The sequence below is a fragment of the Fundulus heteroclitus genome, chromosome 7, assembly GCF_011125445.2.
Source record: "Fundulus heteroclitus isolate FHET01 chromosome 7, MU-UCD_Fhet_4.1, whole genome shotgun sequence".
In the NCBI taxonomy this organism is placed as follows: Eukaryota; Metazoa; Chordata; class Actinopteri; order Cyprinodontiformes; family Fundulidae; genus Fundulus; species Fundulus heteroclitus.
In genome coordinates this window covers 38,221,535-38,230,203 of record NC_046367.1, presented here as the reverse complement: position 1 = coordinate 38,230,203, position 8,669 = coordinate 38,221,535, and the positions used below count along the sequence as shown (strand labels likewise).

Genomic DNA, 8,669 nt, shown 5'->3' with positions numbered 1-8,669 from the left:
ACAAGGAGTTGAGACGTGTCTTTCAGAAGGAAAATGTTCCATCACTATATGGCCAAATAAACACAGAAATTTTCATAAAATCAATCTCCTTCCATAGGAAACACGTGAAGTGAGTGGACAAGAGCTGAAGACAGGAATCAGGACTGCTGGGGATCCGTAGAGATTGTGTAAAAGTGTAAAAAAAAAAAAAAAAAAAAGGAACAACCCGCTTTCCTTTATGCTCCAGCCTTGTGAGATGTTGAAGACTCAGAGATGTCCTATTGGCAAAAGGAGGTTGTGCAGCAGGGGGTGAGGGAAATTCCTGATTTTTATCATTTCTTTTGGAATATTTAAACCTTCATCTTCTAACATGCTGTGCAGAGGCCTTCTTGTCTTACTGATTAAATTAAGTCGAGGAGCACGAGAAACGTCTTCACCTTACCTGAGTAAACTCTGAATAAGGACTGTGTTATGTGGCACAGTGGGGATAAAAGGTCCGTGTCCTTGGAACATTTTGGCAGTAATAATAATCAAATTGTAGCAAGCATTGACCTTGTTAAATAAAAAAAAACTACTAGTCTGCACTCAGCAACAAACTGCTTCCCCCCCTTTAACTATCAGAGCTGAAATGCTCTTAATCCAACATCTTTCTCACTCTAAATCAATCTTTACCGGCATCGATTTTGGACTTCTTTCTCGCTCACAGCAACCCAATGGGAGAGGCAGACTGACATTTAATTTGTAATATACATCCTCTTCACTCAATTCCCCTCACTTTTATTACTCTGGGCTGAAGAGGGCTCATTCATCACATAAGTGGCAGACATATGTGAGGGGAACAAAGTGTACCCTCACTTTTACTCATGTGCTTGTCACAGTAAACAATTCAAAACTAAAACTGATCTTTCTTGGTGTTAATCAAACTGGTCACGTAGAGCCAAAAACCAGCCAGTGGGGCTAATGTAGCACGGTAAGTTTAATTTAGTAAAGGTACATTGGAGCATGTCGTCTGAAAAGGTAAGGGCTCACAGTTACATGCTGAACATCAGCATTACAGACACTTATCAGGGAAATGAATGGCATGTAAATATTGTAAGAGCTTTTTTGAACTGTGGTTTTTCCAATAATTCATACACGTCACATTTTGTGTTGGTTGTGGGCCTAAATGTAGAACTAAGACAGTCTCATTGTAAATGAAATATTACATCAGACGGTTAAAAAGCCTTTATAAGCTTAATGTAAGTTTTATCTGCCTGACCGGCTGCTACCAGTATAAACGTTATTTTATATATATAATATATATTAGATATATATATATATATATATAGATAGATATATATAACTATATAGATTAGTATATATGTATTATAGATATTATTAATATAATATCTATATATATATATCATATATCTATATATCTCATATATCATATCTCTCTCTATCTATATTATCCTTCTGTATGTATGTCTGTCTGTGTATATCTCTATCTTAATCTACTCTCTCTCTTATATTTGCAAGTTCTCCCACTTTGAAATCATGGAGGGGTCTAAAATTTTCACCTAGGTGCATGTCCACTGTGAGAGACATAATCTAAAAAAACAAAAGAAACAATCCAGAGATCACAATGTATGATTTTTCAAAAACGTTGTTTTGTGTGTTACTGCTGCAAATAAGTATTTGAACACCTGTGAAAGTCAATGTCAATATTTGGTACATATTAGGTCTGGAGACTAGCTAGGCCACTCCAGAACCTTCATATGCTTCTTATGGAGCCACAATGGTTATCCTGGCTGTGTGTTTCGGGTCATTATCATGTTGGAATACCCAGCCACGACCCACCTTCAATGCTCTAACTGAGGGAAGGAGGTTGCTAATACATGGCCCCGGTCATCCTCTCCTTAATACACTGCAGTCGTCCTGTCCCATGTGCAGAAAAACACCCCTAAAGCATGATGCTTCCACCCTCATGCTTCACAATAGGAATGGTGTTTTTGGGATGGTGCTCATCATTCCTCGTCCTCCAAGTTAAGACCAAAAGGTTATATTTTGGTCTCATCTGACCACACAACTTTCTCCCTTGACACCTCTGGATCATCCAAATGGTCACAGGCAAATTTAAGACGGGCCTGGACATGCACTGATTTAAGCAGGGGAACCTTTCATGCCATGCATGACTTTAAACTATAACGTGTTATTGCATTACCCACAGGAACCTTGGAAGCAGTGGTGGCAGCTCTCTTCAGGTCATTGACCAGCTCCTCCTGTGTAGTTCTGGGTTGATTCCTCACCTTTCATTAGGATCATTGATACGCCACGAGGTGAAATCTTGCATGGAGCCCCAGTCCGGGGCTACTTTGTGATTTCCAGATTTTTTTTTTTCTCACAGTGGACATGCAGCTAAAATGAAAAAAGTCGTAAGGTGTGTGTGTGTGTGTCTATATATATATATATATATATATATATATATATATATATATATATATATATATATATATATATATATATATATATATATATATATATATATATATATATAGTGACGTCTATTCTGGTATGAAGCAGCTTAAACTTACATTACGCTGATATTTCTGTATTAACATGGCTTTTTAACCTTCTGATGTAACATTGTAATCCTATATACTGTTTTCATTAATTGTACGTGGAAAGTCTTCATTATTAACAGAAAGATGGGGTTGAAAACATCAGCCTGTATTTCATCATGTATATAATATGTTTCTCTCAGTGAACTGAGTTACTAAAATAAATGAATGATTTAATGATCTTTTAATTTATCGGGCATGACTGTATTTCATTTGATCAGAGCCAACCTGAACTTCCTGGAAGGGACTCGAAGCCCGTCCGCTGCGGAACTATTTATCTCGCTCCGTGTGTCCACACGGACAACAACAACAAGCACACGCATTCGCTGCTCTTCCGTTGCCCATGACACCGGAGCGAAGTTCTGACAGCTGATCCCCAAACCGCTTTCCAGACACTTTCCGAACCCCAGATCCCGGTTTTTAATCCGGAGGCGAGCGCTGCGGAGCGGCCGCGGCGATCCTGGAGGCGGCTCTACCGGAGGACAGCGGCCGATTATGGTGTAGCACGGAGCGTTAGCTCGGAGAGACGGAAGGTACCGACACAAAGCTTAGACAAAACCCTCCCTGGCTGCAGGTAGAGGAAAAGTTTGTCGCATTTTTGCCCGTGTGAGGGTGAGGGTCTCCCCGGAGCTGCTGGAATCCGCCGCGGCTGTGCGTCTGGATTATTGCGGCGTTATATAGCCAGCTGTCCTGCATGGGGTGGGGGATTTTTCCACTTAATTTATTGTCCTGATGCTGAGATCATTTTAGCAGAACATTAGCCTGTTCTGTTGGATCTTTGTTTTTGTTCCAATGCATTTTGACATGAGTGTGATTTATTAAACCCCCCAAGGTTGCCTAAAAATAACCAGCTAAGTTAATTTAGCACCATTAGTGCTTGTACACTATTTAAGTTTGACCTTATACAAATGGAAGATGCAGCATATATACAGTTCTATTTAAAAAAAAAATATAGATATTTTTAAACTTGGTTTAAAACTACTTTTTATTGCATTACATAAAGGGGAAGGAAATGTTGACTGTATTGTGCCTTAAAGCAAACATTAAAGATGCACATCTGGCTTCTGCAGCACAGACTAAATTTAAGCTGAATTTTTGCCTTTCCTGTGAAAACTTCCCAGAATCCTCTCCTCCTTAGGCTGCTTCGCACCCCAGAAACCCCCCTAAAAAGCTCTGCAGCTTTGGTAACCCTCAGATCTCTGTCTTTAGCAGCACTGGTCTTTCTCTAGGATTTGAACAAATCGGTTCATAGATACTAGCTTCTGCCTTTGCTTTAAAGTGTCACAGAATTGCTCCATAACGTTGTTTTATGGCGTTATGCTCTGTGTGTGTAACCCACAATTTCCTCTCTCATTTAATCTTAATTGTCATTACCATAACCCCGGCCCTCTAGTTGATGTTGTTAAAGTTATCACGTTTGGGCATCAAGTGCAGGAAAAGTCAGTCTAGCTGGCCAAATATAATATTAGAACACAGAGCGGTTATGTTTTATCTTTTTAAAACGGAAGGTTTGTAATTTTTGAAGTGAAGTTTTTTTTTTTTTTTTAAAGAAAGATGTTATAAGTCGATAACATCTTATCTACTGTTCATTGATCATAAATCCAGATGGTCTTGTCCTGGATGGTGAAGGCAAAGCCAGTTTTTTTTGTATAGCACATTTCAGCAACAAGACAATTCAATGAGCTTTACATGATGGAAAAATACAAAAAGAAAACCCAGAAGAAAAATGACATTGCTGTGGCATTATAAAGGCTACTAAAGACAAGTTGAGCCACAGACTGAAATTAATGATGATTGAGTTAATAGTTTAAATAGAACATTCAAAGGCAACTCTTAACCAATAGGTTTTTAACCTAAATTTAAAGGAACAGTCCTCTGGAAGTTTGTTTCGGATCAGTGGAGCATAGGAACTAAGTGCTGCTTCTCCATGTTTGGTTCTGGTTCTGGTTCTGCAGAGCAGGCTGGAGCCAGAAGACCTGAGTGGTCTGGAGGGTTGATGCCCTGATAACAAGTCTGTGATGTATTTAGGTGCTAAGCCATTTAGGGATTTATAGACTAACAGAAGTATTTTAAAGTCTATTCTCTGAGATACAGGGAGCCAGTGTAAGGACTTTAGAACTGGGGTGATGTGCTCTACTTTCTTAGTCTTAGTGAGGACGCGGGCAGCAGCGTTCTGGATCAGCTGCAGCTGTCTGATTCACTTTTTAGGCAGACCTGTGAAAACACAGTTGCAGTGATCAATTCTACTAAAGATAAACGCATGGATTAGTTTTTCCAGATCCTGCTGAGACATCAGTCCTTTAATCCTGGAAATGTTCTTCAGGTGATAGAAAGCCGACCTTGTAATTGTCTTTAGATGCTTTTGGAGGTTCAGGTCTGAGTCCATCACTACACCCAGATTTATGGCCTGGTTTGTGGTTACTAGCTGTAATAACTCAATTATTATTTTATTTATTACAGTGTTGAGTTTTGATCCTTCTTCTTTTGGTCAAAAAATAATTACTTTGGTTTTGGTATTTATTCAACTGGAGAATTTGCAGGATTTGCTCTATGCGTCTACTCAATACGTGAAAGGGTTTGTGGCCACCTGGTGACGTCGTGATGTAGAGCTGAGTTAACCTGATTGTTTATGTCAGTGTCAACTTTATTTATCAAGCACTTTACGACAAACAAGCTGCACCAAAGGGTTGCACAGCGGGACCAAAGTAATTGATGGTAATAGAAAGAAAGCAAACAGATAGTTGTGAATAAAATATTTAATTTAAAATAAATACAAATAATGTAAATATGGAAATGTTAAGGTATCAAGCTCTACTTAACACAAAAACCAAGGAGTAGATATTGGGTCTTTAAAAGAACCTTAAAAGTCTTGAGATTTGGAGCAGCTTTCATATGAATTGGTGACTTGTCTCACAGTTTGGGAGCTGCAACAGAGAAGGCACCATCACTTTCACTTCTACTGTTCTCTTTGGACACCTGAGAGCCACCTTGGTGTTCTTGTGCGTTCGTGACCTGAGGTGGTTGAAGCATGTTCGATGTTAAATAGGAGGGGACCCAAGATGCAACCTTGAGGAACCCCACATGTGATTTTTGTCAACTCTGATGTAAAGTTACCTACAGACACAGAGAGGTCCCTGTCCTTTCAGTAAAACTTCAACCAGCAGGTACTGTACCAGACCCGGTTCTCCAGTCACTCCCTTCTTTCACTTCTCACCGGTTGAGCACTTCTCCACTGAAATTTCTTTTTCTGAAGCTAAAGGCTAGTTTAAGACGGGGCCAAAACCAAAGCGGACCTCTACTGTCCTAAAGCAACTACTATCTCAAAACCATCAACGCTGGATTTATCAATTTTCACACTGCCTTCTTCTTCAGTCCGGTTACTGCCTTCAGTTCCTTTTACTTCCTGTTTCACACAGGAACATCATTGGTAGCACACCACCTCCTACACAGACTTCCTGTGTAGGTAATCATTAGGTTCTTTGTAAAAAAAATGTCCAGAGTAAACAAAACCTCGACGGTGCAAAAACTGCCTTGAAGACTTGGAGGCTGGAGTTGTTTTAGGATAGAAGCATGCTTTGATCTTGTATTTCGGACCAGCTAATCTGGATTTGTGAAGAATGAAGAACCCAGACGAGAGAGAGGTAGAACAATGAAATTCTTGTTAGCTTTTACCAGATCCTTTCTTAAAATAACCCTGAACTGTCCCCATTTAAAGGTGCATTGGGCAAGGTTTGAAGTTTAAATATGACTTAACTTTCCCATACATGCCCATAAAATTACCCGACGTGTAAAATAAGTGTTCCTGTATTTATTGCAGTAACCTGTATAGGCTGTATTAGTCAGTTCATGAGGCAGTGATTCAGGCTGAATCCTCTGGGTGTGACGCGCTCTTGTTCACCTGGCTACTTTGAGTCTCTGCCTTAATCGATGCAATAGTGAGTGAACACAAGCTAACTTCAATATTTATAACTTTCTTACCTCAGAAGACATCACGCCTCTAAACAAAAGACCTGTGTCATCACAGCGACAGATGCTTTTCCTCTTCTCCCATCCACGTTTTCTACACTGGTGTCATTTCAACTTGTCGCCAGAGGGGGCAGACATCTGCAAAAAGTCTTGAACGTGCGCTTTGCTATTTTAAGGTACGGTTTTACAAGTCTAGCCAAGGATTTAATGACAATTCCCTCATTTAATTACAAAGATTTTCCAAATCTGACTCTCTCCAGCTCATATTGCATGGAGGATTCAAATAGCTTTGCAGTAGCCTGCTAATAGGTGAAAACCGTTTTCCAGATGGTTTTTAAACCTTTCTCTTGACCTTCATCATGCACGTAAATTATATTTTGACCCAAACAATGAAGATTTTTTTTAGCTTTTTTCTTTGTCTAAGACTTGTTGGCACAGCCTTTTATTTCAGTTCTTATATGCGTTACTTCCTTGGTTTTCTCTCTCAATAATGGCATCTTTACAGCCCGCCTTGATCTCATACATCAGAAGTATTTTTTGATTTATTTATTATTTTTTATTAGGTTGATGACATACTTTTATGTTCTGCTAAATATCACACCATAGTTTGTTTTGGATTCAACATAATGATGGGAAAAGGGCTTTTTTTCTGCCAGCCAGTCTGCAGTCCTTGCCATTATTACTATATCCATTTCTGTAAAGATATAAATGGTTAATTACATGGTCTGGACTGAAGAAGAATCGCAGGCCAAAGTTAAAAGACCATAATTGAAATGACTTGAAATCCATTTAGAAACTCTGGAAAACTTCTGCACAAGATCTCTTTTAAAAAACCCTGGTATTTGGGAGCTAAACAAAGAAATCTAAAAATGCCCAAGGCTCAGTCCTGGATGTCAACTTCATATTTTCTCAGTGTTTTAGTTTTTTAAGTTGAACCGCTCAGGAACAAAGCTGTTGTTACCCCCCTGCAGGACTTTAACTAAGAGCCACGTTGGTCTGTGGCAGGGAAATAATGTCAGAGAGCAATGAGTGACAGTCGAGGCAGGTGGGCTTTGACTCCGTCTCAGTGACACACATTTCATGGCCTCACTGACAACTGATACCTTCTCTCTGCTTCTCCCCGACACTGCTCAACCTTCACAGATTACTGTATACAGTTCCCAAATAAATCCAGGTTCACACTGAAGAGTGCAGCTCCATGACATTTAAGATTTTATGAAGCACCTGTATGGCCTCGCATAATCGATCATGCACCTTAAACTTTTTCACATTTTGGTAGAACTTTAATGACATCTACAAACTTTTTACAGATAAAAAGCTGAAAAGTGTGGTGTGCTTTTGTGTTCAGGCTCCCTGAGTAAAACAACATCTTTTTAATTTTGTGGAATGAGATGAACCAGTGAGACTTTAAGGCAGACAGAAAAACAAGAGTCTGCCTGCTTGGCGGACTCCACGCTGATGTATGAAGGGACATTTTACCCTTCATAGTTGAACGTACTGTTGCCTACATTTGTTGTGGCAAATTTCTACAATTCCCAAACTTTCTGCCAGTGGGACGAAGTGGCGGAACGGATGGTAAAATGTGTGATTAGCTATCTGAGCATCTAGAGCCGTTTCTTTTCCAGCAGGCTCCCACCTGTCAGTGAGAACAGAGAGAGAGTGTGATGCTGCGTCCTGGAGACTGCCTGCTTGGTGTATCAAGCTCAGTGTCACATATAAAAGAGATATAAAGACTTCTTGCCACCAAGAAGTTGTAAAAATTTATCTCTGCACGTACGTGTACGCACGGACGTCCGCGAAGTGATCTACACCTGAGTATGTGGGAGCCTTTACATGAATGCGCTTTTAATTTCGACATTACAGTCAGGCAGTCTTGTAGACAGCTCAGGGGTCCTATCAGGTAGTGACAGTGTACCGTAATGCTCAGAATATCCATTGAGTGAAGCGGCTTTGTTGCTAACCAAAGTAATACTTAAAAATTTGAACAGATTTTTTAACATGTTGTACCACATAAAATCAACCAGTAAGCACAACTTTAATTGTATACAAGGCGCACCATAGATTTTGGGGAAAATTTAAGGATTTTAAGTGCACCTTATAGTCTGAAAAATACAGTACACTGAA

At 39.6% G+C, this 8,669-nt stretch overlaps 1 protein-coding gene across 1 annotated transcript in view; it reads left to right on the top strand.

The window, feature by feature from the left end:
- The first annotated feature begins 2,872 nt into the window (after positions 1-2,872).
- Positions 2,873-8,669, top strand: part of ube2f (ubiquitin-conjugating enzyme E2F (putative)) — a 60,870-nt gene continuing 55,073 nt past the window's right edge. Inside the window, exon 1 of the mRNA XM_036139594.1 lies at positions 2,873-3,112. The gene's annotated coding sequence lies outside the window, so the exon portion shown is untranslated. The remainder of the gene's footprint in view (positions 3,113-8,669) is intronic.